This window comes from Lissotriton helveticus, chromosome 8 (genome assembly GCF_964261635.1).
Source record: "Lissotriton helveticus chromosome 8, aLisHel1.1, whole genome shotgun sequence".
NCBI classification, from domain to species: Eukaryota; Metazoa; Chordata; class Amphibia; order Caudata; family Salamandridae; genus Lissotriton; species Lissotriton helveticus.
The window spans coordinates 941,464,510-941,483,787 of NC_136069.1; the positions used below are offsets into that span (position 1 = coordinate 941,464,510).

Sequence of the window (19,278 nt, forward strand, 5' to 3'; positions counted from 1 at the left end):
ATTGGAAGGAGGGCGATTGAATCTAAAGCTATATTGCAGCCTATTATTCTGGAGAAGGGTCTGGTCTACACCTGAACTCAGACATTATGCTGCCACTCAGCAGGATGATATAAATGCTGACTAGTTTAATAAAATTCCCGGGCTCTCACACATTAAAAAGGCACTATCTCATTGGGTCTGAAAGAGTTTTGGGAGACTCTGTCTCGAATCCCTTGACTGCCTAAAGAGATGCTGAAAAGGGATTATTGGCCGTGGATAATGCAGCGTGATGTAGCTAAAGCAGCCAGAGATACCTAGTCAGGAGAATTTCTTGATTTCAAATGCACAAGTACATAGGGGCCCCATCTCAGATGGACAGGAAGCACTATTTCCAATTTCGGTTAGGTGCATTGCCTTTGAAAGCTTTCATTAGTAAATGGTTGAAAAAAACATACCAACATGTGCCCTGCTTGCTACCACACTGCCGAATCCATTGCTCATGTTTTTTGTCTGTCCTGCTTATGTTGGCCCACGACAGACCTGGATCAAGCCGCTCTGCAAGCATATGGGCACAGTTCAGCCCTCAGAATTTTAAGATCAGACTCCTGTACTCTGTTTTTTTGTTCTATTGCCACATTTTTGGGATGGATGTGGCTCATTAGAAGAAGGGCCCTACCGTACCAGTAAAAAGTAGGGTTGTTTGGCCTAGGGGACAAATTATTGCTTTTATGCACCTCTTATATTGTAGTTAATCTTGCAAAGGCTACATCCTATATTTTTTAATAGGATATTTCTAGTCAATCCTGCTTTTGTGTTTATCGAGCCGATGGACTGTCTCCGTTTTGTACTATGCCATGGGTGTGTATATAAGACATGAATTGTTTTAGATTGACTGCGAGAAATATGTACGGTTTTATCTATTTATACCTGTCTTTTATATTTAATTATTCTGTAGTTGTATGGCAACTAGCCGAAATATGGTTGTTTTGACTTGAAATTATGTGTAGTGAGATGCCTTAAGCATTATGTAAAGGTAACTGAGAACCGGAGAACATTCATTGTGTAAGCCATTCACTCCAGTAACCCCCATTACCCTAAAGGGGTGATGGCCCTAGTGGAGCGGGACACAGGGTATTTTGGGGTTTATACTGCCAGAAACGAGATGTTGTCATAGGCTTTATGGGTGTGAGCTAGATTGGGGGGACATCCTCAAGTCAATGGATTGGCCAAGAGTTTCAGTGTTTAAGACCCTTTATTGTATGCCAATTCAGCATGCGCCAGCAACGATTGTGGATATATTCTGAACCTTCATAGTATGAGCCAACTGTCTTGTAATAAAATTGAAGATACTCTTAGCCAATTGTGAAGGATAGTCCTTATTTTATTAAAGACAAAGGAAGCAAGTTTTATCCCGTCACTGATGTCTATGCCAGCCCTTTTAATAGTTGTAAAGACATTTTTTGTGACTCTCCCTCACAACTGGCTAGGAGGATCAGCAATTAGTCTTTGTATGTTATTTCCATATCTCCTTGACTAATATTAGTTTTAGCAAACACAAGGAGGTGGTGGATGGAGCGCTGAAACTTCTCAGACACTCACCCCAAGTGACTATTAGATCTGGGTTGAATCCATCATCGTTCTTTATCTCACTTCGCCATCCCAGTTCAGACCCAGCCATATGCAAATTAGCCTCTACCCTGTTCCTCAGGGCAACAGTCCAGCCTGATCTGCCAAGCCAGGTCTTCCCTGGACCGGGAACAAGCATCATGGGACCAGCAGTACGGGCTGCACTGTTTACAGGAGGAACCGGGTCAAGACTGATTTGCATATGGCTGAGTCTGAACTGTGGTGGCGAAGTGAGCAAAAGAATGATGATGGATTCAACCCAGATCTAATAGTGACTGGGGTGAGTGTTTGAAAAGTTTCAGCACTCTGTCCATCATCTTATTGTGTTTGCTTGATATCAATCTTAACCTACCAAGCCACTGTTTTATTGACATCATAGCACAATGATAAGCAACAAAGAAATAAAGGGATAGCATACAAGTGCATTTAAATTCCTGCTCTTCATTTTCTGGTGATGTGAAAATATGGAAGGGTTGTGGGGGTGAGCGTGGGGACTCATTGTCAAGGCACCACTCACCTCAAACTTGGAATCTGCAGAGCGAAAACAGTTCACCAAAATGTTTAAAAAAAACTCCCTAATACCTAAAAGAAGTAATAGGTGTCTGTGGATTATGTCCGAGGGCACCAGGGGGATAGGGCATGGGAGGGAATAGGACGAAAGGTCAAAATTCCTGGCCTTTACACTTCATTGAACGCGCATCTCAGTCTGCGGTACCCAAACTCCCTGTGTCTGTGAGTCCCGCGAATTGAAAAGAGCAAGACCAATAGGTGTTTTAGATAACCCTTTCAACACTGGTCAGCGTGGTTACGATAATCCAATGAATTGCCGTCTTGACACAAATTCCGTTTTTTGGAGTTCATATAGAAATGAAAGTATATAATTGTCCACTTGTTGTGTCAATAAATTAATGTCCCTGTAAAGTTTAGTAATTCAGACTATATATAAACATAGTTTGTGGGAGCCACAGGCTCAGTGCACAGACCTGGATGATGATATTGTCCAGTGCCAAAAAGGAATGCCAATGACCGGAAGCCCCAACCAACAAGGAGCAAAATGCAAAGCCAGCCAGGAGGGAGTCCAAGAAATGCTGGCTGGTGAGAGAGAGTGCTCGAGGTGCAATGCAGAGCCAGCCAATAGGACAAACAGGTAAGGGAATCCAGGAAATGCTGTCTGATGAGAGAAAGCGCTGAAGGCACAGTGCAGAATCGGCCAGGAGCAAAAGCAGGTAAGTGAATCCAGGAAATGCTGGCTGGTAATAGTCAGCGCTGAAGGTGAAATGCTGAGCCAACCAGGAGAACAAGCAGGTTAGTGTATCGAGTAAATGCTGGCTGGTGAGAGTCTGAGCTGGAGGCGCAATGTGGAACCAGCCAGGAGCACAAGAAGGTAAGCTTAGCAATGCTTGGAATGGATGTGATGAGCGGGGCCAAAAGGAAAGGGTAGAAGCTCTAAGCAGACCTATCCGACTTGCATACTGTAGACCCACAAATCCGAGGGCTGAAAAACAGCCTGGGGATTGATGGCCCAGGCCCCCAGCCTCAAAATGAGCTCGGGGTGATCCTGCTTCAACCAATCCTGAAGCAGCAATCACAACATGAAAGCAGCCCCAGGATTGGTTGAAGTTCCGTTCCACAAGCAGGAAGGAAGTCGTCCTTTTTCATTCTCGTGGGAGGGAGAAGTGCTGCAGCAGTCATGCTCCAGCTCCGAGTTTATGATGAGTAGTGCATTCACATCCTACCATTTTTTTATTGAAGGCAGACGCCACTGTATGTAACTGGGTAGGTGGATAGTGAGAAGGAAAAAAACTTTCAGATTTTAAACATGCGACAGCCATTTCTTAACTAATGTAGATTTTAAAAAAATGAAACAGATGTGAAAAGTATATTATTTTAATGTATCACTGTACATAAATTGAAACAACCCAATTGAGTCCACTGCCTTCTGAAGATCAGCCACAGGAAAAAGACAAATCCGGTTTCTTATCAAGCAGAAAATATCTGCTGCGACGATGACAAACAAAACTGCATAACGTTTCTGAGTTTATTTCCTTTCCTATGGGCGCTGCAAGTGTTGAAGCAAGAGAGAATGGCCGTTAGCCTGCAAACAAGAAAAGTGGACAGTTAGTCAACGGTGTACTAACGCCTTATTCAGTTATATTAAACAGCTAAAGCGTGAGGCTTACGGATTCCACATACATTTCTTCAGTTGTGTGGATTTTATGTTACAAAACCACAATTCGAAAAATAAAACCCAAATGCAGACAAAATGTTGAAACTTGAATAAGAATTCAAATAAGATGCTACTGCGTAGCTGCCATGGTTTCAGATTGCTTATGTGTGACATTTTCATAAGTTCAGTGTAATTATGTGCGACATTTGGCGACAAGGAGTTGTAGAAGTGAGATTCCTATCAGTCTCACTGGTGCAGGGACACCCTTTAGTCTACGGGTTCACAAAATGAGGATCAACACTGGAGTGGAACAAAACACAAGTTTATTATTTCTCATGAGATGGCTCCGTCATACAGACACTGCAAGTGCCTGAGAAGGAACAAACTAGAACAGTCTAAGACCTGCTTTTTATACATTTTGGGTACCATAGGAATTCACCAAAGACCCCTTTGTAATGGTTACATCACACTTTACATAACCCTCTTATAGCATTTTTAGTATTAAATCTGTTTTATTAGGTATACTCAAAAACAGCAGACATAGACAAATAGGCGAATACAACCCAACGGGCCGGCTCAGTAATAAGATTTTGTGCAATCAGATGAATGAATCACGGTGGGTCCCGGACAGATTAACACAGCAAGCCGCCTACAACCCAATCGGGCCGGCCGCGTCATAAAACAGAGGGAGGAGGGAAGCGGAGGGAGGGGAAGGGGAAAGTGTGTGCTCCGGACGCTGTGCCTCCGTCGTTGTGAGCGCTTGTAGATAAATGGGCACCAACCACTCTGCGACCCCTCAACGACCACCGCCCCCACTCTCCATGCCCTGAGCTGTGCGGCAAAGAACGGTACAGGCTCAGGGCCGCTAGACCCAACGTCCCAAGGCCGCTCTGCATGCCCCACAAAGGGCCTCCGAAACGTGAGTCGCCCAGGTGACTCTCTAGTGTAGATTGACAGAAGAAACAGTGCAACCATATAGGCCTCGTTGTTGGACAAGTAGAACGCCAAAAAGTATAAAGAAGAAGAAAACACCCCGCCCCCCTCTCAAACCCCCCCTAGCCGAACACGCCCCCCCCCAGTTCCAGGTCCGATCCCCCCCAGCAGAGGGTAGTTTACCTCCCAACTCATCAGTCGTCAGTCTGGGACAAACGCAGTAGGCCCAAGTACTTAGGGCACGTGACTTCTCTAACTTCCGTGGCTAATAGGGAAAGGAATGGCTGCCACAGGTCTGCATAATTGGCTCCCTTGCCCGCTTTGATCAATGACAATTTTTTCCATTCTTATGGCATTTTTACATAACGTTTACACAACTCCTTAAAAAACACCTCACGCAACCCCTTACCCAATGCTTACATGCTGAACTGTTGAATCCTGATAAACCCCTACCCACGTAATCTTGTAGATAGGCAAGGGAGGTTACAGGCGTTGGTGGGCTTATAGATAAAACATCTGTGTGCTCTGGCCTTTCGGCAGGGCAGGGCCTCTATTCTGGCACGCAAACATTATCAGCACAACTAGCTTTTCAGTGAACACGTAACTTCTGACTTTATAAAAGTCCCCACAGGAACACAAACTGGGGGCTGGTAGACAAAATGGAAGAGTACAGACTAACTTAACAGAATACATTTTTTACAGTTCAGAGTTACACTTTCTGGCAAGCAAAATCAAGCAATGAAGACGATGGAAAAACATAAATATCAGATATTACTCCCATTTGAGCAACGAGAAACTTTAGAATATTTTTAAACTGTTGCCAAGCACCAGAAATGGAGGGGCACTAACCTAGTGCCCAGTTTACTTAGGCTCATGATCATGATTCGCTAAAAGTAAGTTAAATAAGGATTGGAGAAGACACTAGTGACACTTACTAGTCTGTAGCGAGCAGCACGTGACTGGACAGACAATAAACCAATCAAACACTGCAGTGAGTGTGTTAAATTTGTATATCACCCTGACCAGCATAGCTGCCAAGTTTTCAGACTGCTTATGTGTGACACTTTGATGTTTCAAGTGTGCATTTAATTGACATTCTACAGCCAAATGAGTGACACTTTCTCGCAAGTAATTCAAGGGAGTAACTAGTATTTTTGTGCTTCTCTGTGAATTTTAGATTATTATGCAAGATAAAAGCCCAGCTTCTGTAGTTAACCAGTGAAAACCAGTCAAGGCCAGACAAATGAAAAACCTTCCAATACAAACAACTCCTCAGTGTCTCAGATGACAAATACATGAAGATGTGACGAGGCAAACATGTGCCTAACCCAATGTTTGCTGTAACTGAAACCCCTTCTCATTAAATGCCCCAAGGTTACATATTTTATTCCCCAGAAAAACACAGAAGTTCCTCCCACATTGAAACAACTAAAGGGTTCTGCTGTAAACAAAATTGCCTATCCGACCTACCAGCTGAGACGCTCCAGCGCGGATCTCAGCTGCTACTATTAATCAATAAAGATTAGAAATCACCTGAAGCTCGGTGAAACGCATCCATCGATCTGAATGACACATCCAAAGTGCTATAACCAACCCCCTATCAACCATGCACCCAAAGAGAGCCCGGAAACCTCGTTGTGAGCATAAGCGCTATATAATCGACAAAGGGTAACCTACATACTCAACAATACAAAAGTGCCTCAGGCCTATCATATAGAATGTGGTACATAAAAACTAACACAGTACTTTAAAAAATCCATGTGAACATCTGCTCCATGTGTTATCTCTTTATTAAGCTGACCAGCCTGTGACCTTGCACACATCTTTGAAATCATGCCTGAACTGGCAGTGCCATATCTCATCAATGTACACTACCCCCTTCTCCTGTTTTAATTTTCCCACCTTGACTGCCTTTCTCTCTGACCCCATCACAGCACTGGGGTACCCCACTTTACGCCCCCTCCGGCTTCTTTCATCTCACACCCTGTTCACATTACACGGTTTTCTATCTGCCCTCATTATCCCGCTGTCACCAAAGCAGCCTTTCATGTGAGGATCACGGCCATGCAATTAGGCAGTTTATGGCAGTGCTCCAAGCGGCTGCATGAGACCCACATACGGGTATCTGGGGTGTGCGCTGGGGGGGCCAAGGTGGGGCAGGGATATCACGGCACTCTGCGAGTTTTAAGGACATAGAAAACAGACTGCTGCTTTTCAGGGTAACCAACAGAAGAAAGAGTCACAGGGGAATCCCCAGCAGTGGTGCTGGGTGGCCATAGTAGGGAGGGTGTGCTTTGGTAACCAAAAGCAGCAAATGTGACTGGCTGTCTGCTTTTGAGTCAGCACCATAACTCCGTTTATAAACTCTGTTTCAGTTACCCATTGATTTACAATGTATGAAAGAAATGCAAACAAAACATAAATATTCTAATTCCCTCAGAGTCCTCTGTTAGATAGACTTTGAAGAAAACAGCTTGTTCAAGCTAAGTGTCCAAAAATCAACATACAATTTTTAAAAAAGTGAAGTTAATTTATGGTCCTCTATTACCATCTTTGGGTTCCAGTGTAATTTACAAACCACTCAGCCTATGGCTTCAAGATTTATGATGTCACCAGAGCATTTCGATGGGAGTTTTGAACCATATTACACAGTTACCCGTTTTGAATGCCATATAAATAGCAAAATATTTGTTTAGCTAAACATTTGGAATGTTTTAATTAAGTTAAATACATTTTGGCTACTATCCTGGGATGTACATTTGGTTATACAAAGTTAGTTGAACCTTGATCAGGGAGTTCATAGTTATTAGGATGAAAAAATATATTTTAAATTATATTTTTAGTTTTTTCTTTTTTATGTTCATTCAAAAAATTGCTAACTTTTTGTGACAACATTACTATGGAAAATGTGGAGTCTGCTAAATTTACCTATTACAGTAATAACCAAATAGAAATATAATCCAGGCAAAATGCCACACTAAGCCACACATACATTTGTAAGCAGTTGCATCTAAAGTGTAATTTTTAGGTAGCAGCACTACGATACATACCTACCCACTCCACTTGTCCATCTCACTCAGCTACGAATCATCAATTATAGGGTAGTTTTTAAGTTCTTGTAACTACTAAGCATTCAGCTAGCAGCACCAGTGTGCATAGCCATCCACTACACTTGGCTTGCTCTCCTCACTTAGCCAAGTCCGTTATGTTCCCCCTAGATCTCACCCATCCACATTTTTTATTTAATTCTCCTAAATTCCAACAGCTGAATCCTGGTGTAGTGCACTCGGTGGAACATTTTCATTTAAACCAAGTAGAAACTAGATCTAGCTTTAACTCTAATGCTGATGCAAATGCTTCCTTCCATAACCTTTCTCTATTGGGCCTGTGTCTTTCTCCGATCTGTTTTGAAGCCATGCAGGTTTCTTTTGTCTTTTTGGCCGTTCTAGCCTCGTGTAGCCTTCCCCCACTATTGTTGACACTTCCAGCATTCCCTTAATGAAAGACGTAACAACATGCTTGAGCAGCTACTATTAAGTTTAGTTTCTGGGTGTTTTGTAACATGAATTTAGTCTGCAAATGTGTAAATGGTACTTAACGTGTACCAAGTGATAAGGGAAGCTTTATCCATTCAGGCAAACAATACTGTGGTGCCCTGTACTTAACAAACATCAAAACATACATGCTCAGACTAAGCAACAATACTGTTCACTCCATAGCTCTTCTTGCCCATTCATTTAATATCAAAACTTCAACAGGGCGATACCCAGGGGTACTGACTTGCCAGTCTCTGCTCCGTTGGAGGATAGGCTACTGGATGACTATCTCCCCAAAAAAGCTATCTCTCTGACCTATCGCAAAATCCTTAATAATTCACCTGAGACTCACAATAAAATACGCTGATGGGCTGATGATGTAGGAGACCTGACCGATGAGGACTGGAAGGAGGCCCTGGCGCCACACTGGGAGGTGGCTATCTGTTCCCGTTTCAGACTCATACAACTTAAAATACTCCACAGAGCCTATTATACTAGCTCATCAATCGTTAAGATTGGTATTCTCAGCTCCCCAGTCTGTCCCCCTGGATGTGGGCACACTGGTACCTTTTTACACAATGGTGGGAATGCCCTAGCCTTCAGAAATAATGGGTAAGGGTTGTCCCATCCATGTCCCAGATATGCCACAAATCTATTGAAGCTTACACACGGCTCTGTCTCCTGACATCTGGGATGCTACTGATTTAACAAGAACTGAACAACTGTGGGTCTCCCTGGGCTGCATGGTTGCAAAGCACAATGTTGCCAAAACTTGGAAGGGAGGGGTTGAGCTGCGATACACTGATTGGGAATCCGATATGGATTGGTGTATGCAAGCAGAGAGAGTGGTGTATGAAAGCAGGGGATGCCCAGGCAAATGGACAAATATATGGGGCCCCTGGAACGAGAGCAGAGGCTTCCTATGTACTCCTTTAATGATACTCCCCCATTTGCGGTGGACAATGACACGCTGTAATGTTTTAATGGCCACATGGGAATAAGATATAACTGATTTGCTATTGACCCAATGTGCTGATTTGCTAGATCATAATTTATATTTTGAATGTTTAACATCTCGACAACTGCTCTATACTGCACCTGTTTTGGTTTGTATGGTATTACGTTGATTTTTTTTTCTCAATAAAATGTTGTTTTTTTAAACCCAAAAAACTTCAACAGGAGTTGAGGGTACAACGGGTGTCCCGTATGAACCTTAAAAAACATCTTGAGGGCACTGAAATATGCCAGGTAAGGTGTTTTTGGAAAAAACCATAATGGTGCATCACACATACATACAGAGACAATGAATCATGCATGTCTAAATAAATCCGTGTATAGAAAATGCTATGAGACAAAGGGGACTACAAGGGGTAGGATTCACTTGATATACATACTGGTAGGCTTTTTAAGGAGTGCTTGAGCTGGAGAAGCACAAACTCAGGATTTAGAACGTAACAGTGTTTAAGTTGGATTTACTAACAAGAATGTATTTCTATCCAAACAAACCCTTTTTGGAAACATTAGGATAGTGAAATACTGGGAGAAAACAATTTTCTAACCTGTACCATGGAGTTTGCATCTAGCTTTTTTGATGCCAGTTCATAGCTCACTGCGTTAGATTACGATTGTAACTTATGAACTGCACAGTAACAAAAGTATCTATGTGACAAACGTAATAACCAACTGAGATATACACAGAAAATACTGTTCTGTGATCGGCATGGTACATGGTCTTTGCAGCAGGCATATTAACACTCAGTGCTACCTTAGAAGAGGGGTGGAGTGGGATGGGAGGGATCTGCACTTAAATATCGGGGGACCACCACTTATTTTTCGCCTCAGATATTTTAACAAGCACAGGAGAGGTAAAACACAGAGATCAGAAAGACAGAGGAAGAGGAAGAGGAAAAACCCACCACAAAGGGAGAAAGCAAGAACCTGCGAGAGAGATTAAAGAGCAGGGAGTGTCTGGTAGTGGAATAAAGGGGCATGATGTGTTTAGGACTACAAGCCTTGGTATTAGGTATAAAGTGTTTTAATGGCACTGGCTTCGAGCTTTTCAGCATAACTTCGGCATGGCACCTATTGTTTTATTTTTAATTTTTAAGTACTATCCCTCTCTATACCAATCTCATGTTCTACCCATCTCCCCACTCAATATTTCCTGACTTCATCTTCTCCGTGGCCTTTTCCCTCTCTCCTTTCTTAATTTCTCATCCACTGCATGTGCTTATCCAGAATTCTTTCCCTCCGCTCTATCCTCTATTTCTCTCTTCTCTCCCTCAATTCTTGCTCCCTCTTTCTTCTGTCACTCTGTTTGTCTCTACTCCCCACTCTGTCCCTTATTTCCTTTTATCTTTCCCTCCTCTGCATTCACTGCTCCTTTTGCTCCAAAATGTAAAGTCGATTAATTTTTTATTGCAACATTGCCCAAAAATACATTGCATTTTACGTCTCTTGTCATATTTTTTTTAATGTGAAGTTTTTTAGTTCTTCGTGTTTTTTTTTAATGAAGTTCCATCATTTCGGAGTAGTGCATAGCACACTCCCCATTCTATTACTGGATGGGACTTCACTACAATTAAAAACCCAACCTCAACTGAAAAGGGGGGGCTCTTGGCCCCCCCGCCCGCATGGCGGCGCGGCGACCGCCTCCTCCTCCATGCCTCTCGGTGGTGGGGCGTGCCCTCCCGGGCGCACCCCTCCACCGATTGGTTGGCGCCCTCCCTGATCCGGATGTCATAGTAGGACTTCCGGGTCAGGGGGGGCTGGGCGGGGGGCGTAGCCACCCCCCGCCGGGCCCCTTGGCGATAAAGAAGCGGGGAGCGCCCAGGAGACCCTCTTGTTCCCTGGACGCCCCCCCACAGCGTGTCGTGCCCCGCGCTCGGGGCTTCTTGTTTTTTAGTAATTTTGTCTTTTTTCCCCTTCCAGGCCGTCGGAAATCGGGAGAAGCAGCGGGTCGTCTCACGAATTGTGGAGCAGGGCCGGCGCGTTTTTGCTGCAGGACGGATCAAGACAACACCGGGGGGGTCAGAGGTCGACCGGCGCAGCCAGGAGCAGTGTCGGCGTGTCCGGAGAACAGGAACCGGGGTGCCCGTGCGCGCACAGAGGAGTGGTCTGTGCCTCATATTGCACGCAGGTTGGAGGTATTTGTCGGGTCGGGTGCGGGGCCAGCTGGTAGCCATATTCCGGCCTGAGGGAACGAAGCTCGCCTTATTATTCGCATCGGCAGGATCGTGGTGATCTTGAAATAGAGTAACCTTGTTCCCTGCGCTTTCAGCGCACAGCGCTGGCAGTAGATTTCGGGCTGACATTCTGGTCCAATTTCATAACGTGCAAGACATGGCGAAGCAGGATCGATCAGGGTAGCCCCTGGATGGGAGACCAAGAGCAGCGATTGTTAATTTTGCATTGATTACAAAAATGCAGGGGTGGTTTTAATGTGTTTAAAACAAGGCTGCAACTATACTTAATTTAAGAGCAGTGATTGTGTAAATGTGCCTTTATTAAATAAAATGCAGGGGTGGTTTTAATGTGTTTTAAGCAAGGCTGCAACTATACTTAAATTAAGTTAGGTGATATTGCTGAAAGCAGCCTTGGGCGTGATTGACAAGAGGGTCCAAGCTTCCAAGTACTGCAATCCTCTTTTCATAATTGTATACTCCCAGGTATTGATACATTTTCTATTTAACAGGCAATCCAAGACAACATTGCTGCACATCGATTGGTCAGCCAAAGGAGGTGGACTGAGGACGCGGTTGCGCACTCAATACCGGCTGGGAGCACGCAGGAGTGGTCGGTAAGAGGAGAACAGGGGGCTAGCATTTCATTGCTTCTGGTTGCCGCCGGGTGGGTCTACACTAGGTTTACTCACCCCAGAATCACCGGACAAGCCGGTGGCGTTGCGGTTGCCGTTGCGTGGTGCTTACAGCCCCCTGGACATCCTCCACCTGGTGAAGGTACAAAGCACACGTACGCTCAATTGTGACACTAGGAGTGTAGGCAACAGTTTTTTAACATGCCAGGGCAAAGGGGTGGAAAAGGAGGGTCTAAGATGGAGGTTATGATGCGGGCCATGATGCGGGAAATGAGCGATATTAACAAACGGTTGGGGAAGGTTGATGAATTGGAGGCCCGCATCAATGAAAGGTTTGCTGATTCCCCCGGCCCATCGGGTAGGCCTGTTCACCAGAGGGCGGCACCCTTGCCAAGGGGGGATTTTGCTACCCCGCCTAAGAGGTCTAAGGCCAAGAAACCCAGGTACACTGCCCCCGTCCCTGAGCCGGTAGTTCCGATACCTATTACACCTGTACCTGCGGTCCCGGCCCCTCTCACCCCTATGCCTGTAGTTCCAGCTCCCGCGGCACCGGCTCCAGCCAATCCGCCGGCGCTCCCACCAGCGGGGCATGCCCCCTCATCCGTGGTACCGATCCCAGTCACGGGTCTACCGCCACCGGCCGCCCCCTTGCCTATTACACCTGTGCCACCGGTTACGCCCCCAGGCACGCCTGCAGTCCCAGCAGGTAATTTAGATTCAGTCCCTCCAGAATTGGTATCTCGGATAGCGGACTTGCTGCCGTGGTTGCAGAAGGGGGGTGTGTCCTTTGCCTCATCTGATCATGTGGCAGAAGCGGAAAAGTTGGTAGAGAAAATTAAGGCTGCAACGGCGGCGGACAGTAGTGTGGTGCCATTATCTTCTTCCCTTACAGGTTCCAGTCCCGCTCAGGCGAATGGTGATAGTGTCCTACCGGCCCAAGTGCCCGTAAATGGTAAGGAAGTGTCACTGCCTCTCTTGGGGGACGGCATAGTGCCATCCAGGAGTGAAAACTTGGGGCAACATGTGTCCCAGGCAGTGAAGGAGATGATTTGGGCGGGAAAATATGTATACATTTTCTCTTTGTTGCTAGACAATAGGGAGATGGAGCAGGCCAAGGTATTGAAGGAATGGATGCATCCAAGTGAATGGAGGGCGCAATGCTCCAGGTTCAGAGTAGATGAGACTTTGAAGAATTGGATCAGGGCCTTTTCTGTCCTTTCGGCTATCACGGCAGAACGCCCCCCAAATGTGCAGGCAGCAATGGCTTGCTATCAGAGCAGGATTGTGGGGTGGAGCGATCAATACACTGGGGATGCGTGGAAGGAGTATGATGTTAATTTCAGGAAGGCCAAGGAGTTTGACGCATCACTAGCGTGGGACAAGGTGGACTCCATGTCTTGGCACTGTAGTGTAGTTCCTATCTTCCCAATAGGCTCTGCGCATTGGAATAGTACCTACAGCAGTAAAGGCCTAGGCCAGACGTTAACTAGGTCTACTACTGTCGATACTAGACTTAATTTTTGGGTTTGCCAGCTAAGCTCAGAGTTCGCTAGAAACTTTCTCGAATGTTCAGGAAAGAATTACCTCCCCTGATTAGACAAGAAGGGATTTAGTTTCTGACAACCATAGAACATGACAACTTTGCTCTCCCCTAATCAAGAGTCAATCTCAAGAGTCGTGTGAGCACAAGGCAATTATTTTACTCAGTCAGTACGTGCATTCTTAGTCTCATCAGAATGTAGAGAAAAGGAAGAGACGGGCGTGTTCAATAAAAGGTGTTATTTATTGATCAGTCTCTTTTCTCGTACAAGAGAAATGGATCGATATTATTGCAATACTTATAGTTAAGTAAAGTGCATACATTAAAAGCAATAGTATAGAATAATACTGTAAAAACATTGATATGGTTTCTGAGCCATATGATGTTTAAAATGATTAAAATATATTTACATACACATATACATTTGACTAAACGTACTCAACTGGTGTTTCTAAATACGCCTACCCCGTGTACCTGACCTAAGTCTAATGCGTGGGCGGGAATAGAAAGTTACAGTTTAAGTTAAGTTTGTTTTTGCCAAGTGAATAACTAAAGAATTCTCTAGGAGGGGTTATTCAGTTCTGTACCTGGAATTTAGGATGAATGAGGAATGGTATCTCTTTCTCTGCTCTCGATATTCCAGGCTGCCTGCGAGGGCTACCCGGAAGCGCCGGTGCTGGGTCTCTCGGCTTGAGATAGCAGCGCGTCTCTCAGCGCGTCAGGAAGGCGGGGCTGCTGCCAGCGGGGTCTGCTTCTGCTCTCGGCTTCGGCAAGTATGGCTGCTCCGTCTTGTCACCACGCGTGTGTTTGCATAGGGCAAGGTCGGCAATATTTATACCTTAAAGGTGCCGAGATTGACGTAAGGATGGACATAGGTACGTCAATAAAGATGTCATACGACTTGCTCGTTAGCACATTCTTTTGCAAAAGTTCTCTGTGAAATCAAAACAATGGCCGCACGGATTTTCCAGGTTGTCATAGGTTTGATTTGTTATGAGAACGTCGTATGCCTTATCAGGGGCTGGAGGAATGTCGCTTGTCTAATTAGATCTCAAGCGTTATGACCTAATCAGATAACACGTTCCTGTGCCGTAGTGTGACTGCGTCAGATAACGGTATCTGCATCATGGGGGATTTCTTGCCTCATGGGCTGACTGTTAGTTAACTAGCTAGGTAGTTTAACCAGAATAGGGTCAGGAATAGGGGGATCGATTCAGAACCTATAGAAATACACGACACCCACTCCACGCTAACTATGGTCATATCTACTAATCTATGCATAGTATAACATAGTACAACATACTATAGAGTATAGTGTATACCTTACCACCCCAAAATACATAAATGCATTTCGAAATTTTCAAATATACTGAAAAATTGCAGTCATATATATTGTATGCACTTAAGCTATGAATTAAATGCAAAAGTAAACACGCATTGTTATGCATTATTGCTTTTTGGTGTATGAGAAATACACATGAAATGGCTCTTAATATAGCTATACAGAAAGGAAGTCCGAGACCATTTCATCACATAATAAAATATTTGTGAACATACCAGTGGGCAGCTAAAGTCTATATAAAGTATCTAAAATAGAAATCTTAGTTCTCTAGGAATAGTTTCTTACTTTAAGCAGAAGATCAGTGTCCCGGGGAAAAAATATATAGAAAAATATTTTAAGGGCTTGCTGAAAAAAGTTGCTGTCCGTGAACTGGATTGTAATTGTTCATGTGACTTTATTTTTAAAGGTTGAAGGCCGAATTCAGGGAACGCCGTGTGCGAGTTTACTCAAAAGTCTCTATTTCTGTTCCGGAGAGAACATCATATCATTCAGGCTTTCGAAAAAACTGTCAACAGCTTCATGGGAAAGTTCCACTAAGTCGGAAATAGGGGTAACCATGCATTCGTGCGCATGATTGTCTCCATTGACATTCTGATTAGCATTGCTGACAGAAGGTCGTACCTGTTCGATGCTGCTTTCATCTTGAACTTCACTACTCTTCAATCGTAGTGGTGAAGATTCCAGGAATGCCGTCATCAGAATTGGCAGCCTTTGAGGGCAGCACAGTGCGTGAACCTTGGTAGGAACCAACAGTGTATCTGCATCCACCGGCGCATCCGATTGTAGCGTCAGACAGGTGTCTAACACGCATTCTTCTCCGCATAGCAGACACCTTAGTACAGGTAAAACACACCTTTGCCACATTGGTAGAAATGATAGAAACCAAGTCATGTTTAGGTCTCTAAGCCGGGAGAGTCCCAGGATTTTTGATATCCGGTCCCGGTATCCAATGGCTAGGATCGTATCTTCCATTGTCGCGAGAGTTTGATCTGTGACATGGGTTGCCATAACGAAAAATAAGGACTAGGAATAGGATTCCTGCAATTAGTCCCAGGATCAGGGGAAGTCCGCCAAAAATCGAATGGACGAAATCTGGAAAAATACCCAGTATGGCTTTGAATGGTGTTAATGCCATCGAAAATACTGTCTTAAATACCTTTGAGACCCCAGTGGTATCAGAAATATTTAAGATTTCGCTCAGGATTTCCGCGAAATGTACGGGGGAATTAGTTGATGATAATGTATGTATCTCTGCAGTCGTCCTTGCGACTTGTAGATCATACGTTTCTTTAGATGACGTGAGCCTTGTAGGCGTCTGAAGAAGCACTGTTTTCATTCTGCTTAAAGTGTCTATTCGAATAGAAGTAATTTTCAAACCGGGCCATGCCCTTGCCTCCCTGTCTGGTAAGGAGCTGGGGAACAAAGAACGTCCACAGCACTTGACCTTCGCCGTCGTGGTGACGAGATATGGAGTCCCGGGCATAAGACTACAACATCTGCGGTCTACAATAAGAATGTAACTCCCATTATAGAGTCTTTGAAAGAATGGTTCTATTTCAGTTGCAGGTGCGCCTTGCTGGTGACATGAAAGGTTGTATGAATTCCCTTCACAGGCTCCGTGCAAACTAATACCGTTACACAGAAGCGTGCCGCTTAGTGACATAGCACAATTGTTGCCACTAAGAAACACTTTCTGTCCTTTGTTACTGACACATGCATGTGAATAGGGCAGGTTCCAAGTTGTTTTAAGGTACCCCTTTCCCAATTTCTCGTACATGCCAGCCTGTATATATTTTTGGCAGTATTGAAACCTGAAGGTTGAGATTGGAATATTTATGATTCCGTGGATTATCCATTCACTGACAGGTCGTTCTGACATTGTCATTGGTAATCTTTCTAGTTTTTCAATGCTCAAGATTGTATAATCAGCACCCTTCTGCGCCATACCGATTTGTCTATCAGTAAGGTTAAAGATTTGGAATAGTGACGTTGTGTTGATTAAACGCCAAGGCACATAGCCTGAACGCAGATTTTGTAACGTCCAGCCAAGCTGTACAATAGAGCGCAATTGTGACTGACCATGTTGTAATAACAGTAAGTCTTGCGATAATATATCGATTGCTGAAGACACAATGCTGTCCAATGAAAATATTCTGGAGGACAGAGTCATTAACCCATTGTCCACTACAGAAAGTGATTTTTCCAAATTAATACGATCAATTTCACGTATTCTCTCTGCTGTTTCAATTTGAGTAACCTTCCAGGCCTCATTGTATGCTGCATATACAGAGGCTGCTATGAAACGCTTTTGACGCTGTTTGCGTGGTCCCAGTATGAAATCACGCAAGTCAGCACCATCAGTAAGTAAAGTTAGGTGTTGCTTAATTTCAGGCAGTGTGGAAGTTTGTAGCCATTGAAGGCATAATTTGCCCACACTGTAGGTTGTTATTATCCCTGGGTGATGTCTTTGGGGATATCTAGGGTCTGGCCTGGTCATTTTGAAACCCTGTGTTTTATTCAGGAATCTATCTTGACAGTTATTTGTATCTGTGGGCCAGATCAACCATTGTTTCCAATCAGGATGTGTTCTGTTTTGGTTAAGTATATGGTTTATGTCTATTCCTTCATCTGTATCAGAGTTATTGCTAAACATTGTTGGCTTTGGAATAGACAGGTTATTTAAATCTTTGATTTTGGCTAAGCCAAGACAGGTGGTTTGTTGAACAGTGTCATTTAAAAATATCATTTGTTCTGGGATCATGCAGGCTCTAAACAAAGCTTCTATACCCTGTACTTGCCATTCTTTTGTACCCCAAACACTTTTCAAATCAACATTTTTGTCCCAATAATCAAATCCAAAAGTATTCATTTTTTCAAAGAATGAATCTGAATATATCAATTTCGTGTTGGTTATCATGGTTTTCATCCCTGTCTTGTTTGACAATTTGTAATAAAATGTTTCAGCATTAGTTATGTTAAAACCTGAAAAATATGAATATTTGTCATAAACGGTTCTAGAGCTCCCTTTTGGAGGTGTAGCACAATGTTCCCATTGATTATAATTTAAAACATTTCTAGGTTGTGCAGATTTATGCAAGAAATGGTTACCATAATGGTTATAGCAATACATACTATCATAATTTGTAGAACCTTGCAAATAATCATGTTTTGTAAATTTAGCAGACATTACTAAGTCAGACATCATATTGTTTATACTTTCAAAGTCCCAATCATCAGCAAATGAGTTTGGTTTTGCAAAGTCACTCAAGGAGATCTTGATTTGGTGTGGATATTTCAGGATCTCGACCGGACCATAAATTTCATAGTCAGTGTTGTCCCAGGCTACCCCACCAGGTATTGGAATTGCTGTGAAGTTGGCTGAAGAAAGTTCTGAAGAAAGTTCTCGTTTCTCGACGTGTGAAGATGTGTGTGGTTTGAGGACCAAGTTGATGTTCTGACTTGCTGTGTCCATTTTAGCATATTTTCCCTCAATGAAGCGTCCCAAGGTAAATACCATGATGAGCCAAAGTATGAGGATAAATGCACCAAAACCCACCCAAAATTCAATCCATGGAGAAACCAGATATGTTTCTTTCAGTTGTTTCAAAAGTTCCTTAGCTTTGTCTTTAAAGGATTTTGATGATGGCTGTGTCTTTTGTTCGCTGAAACCTTCAGAGGAATCATCGAAGTTGATGAAGTAACCAGATGCAGTTCTGTCAATTGTTCCAATTGGTTCAGGATTCTTGTTTTTTGCATTGTCACTTGGTACTTCAGTATAGATTGGTGTGTCTCTGCTAAATGTTTTTATTTGGGTTTTCAGAGGTCTTAGTTCTATTGCATTGTTGCATAGTCCTTGTTGTTCTTCTGTAGGCGTTTCGAATGTGATGAGCCTCTTTGATAGGACCTCTGTACTGGTAGCAAACCTTGGTGTTCTGCTACTTATTGGGAGTCCACTTGGCCTACTGTTTGTTATTGGCCACATGTTGTGGTTTTACCAGGTCGAGGGATACAACTCGGTTCTCCTTTTTTCCAGCAAGTGGCGGTAGTACAACTGATCTTGTCCCGTTGACAGACAAGACAGGAACTGCTTTTCTGTAAGAAGGCCCAAATTCCTTCTTTACCGCGATCTTTTCCCTGACTAGATCCCCGACTTTTGGAATCCAGACAGGTCTTGCTGGGACAGGTGGTGATTCTTCAGTGGTTGTTGGCTGTTGTTTCAACTGTATGTTGCTCAGGTCTTTTCTTGTTTTGTTTAAGTCCTGCAAAATAGCCAAACGGTCTTTGACATCAAAGGTTTTTTCTATTACCACTGAAGTCTGACTATCAAGGTCAGAGATC

The 19,278-nt window shown here is 43.8% G+C and overlaps 1 protein-coding gene across 2 annotated transcripts in view; it reads right to left on the reverse strand.

Moving 5' to 3' along the window:
- Positions 1–3,476: 3,476 nt before the first annotated feature.
- The window catches only part of APOO (apolipoprotein O), a 670,501-nt gene continuing 654,699 nt past the window's right edge, over positions 3,477–19,278 (reverse strand). For both annotated transcript variants that reach the window (XM_078657783.1, XM_078657784.1), the window contains exon 9: positions 3,477–3,700. The gene's annotated coding sequence lies outside the window, so the exon portion shown is untranslated. The remainder of the gene's footprint in view (positions 3,701–19,278) is intronic.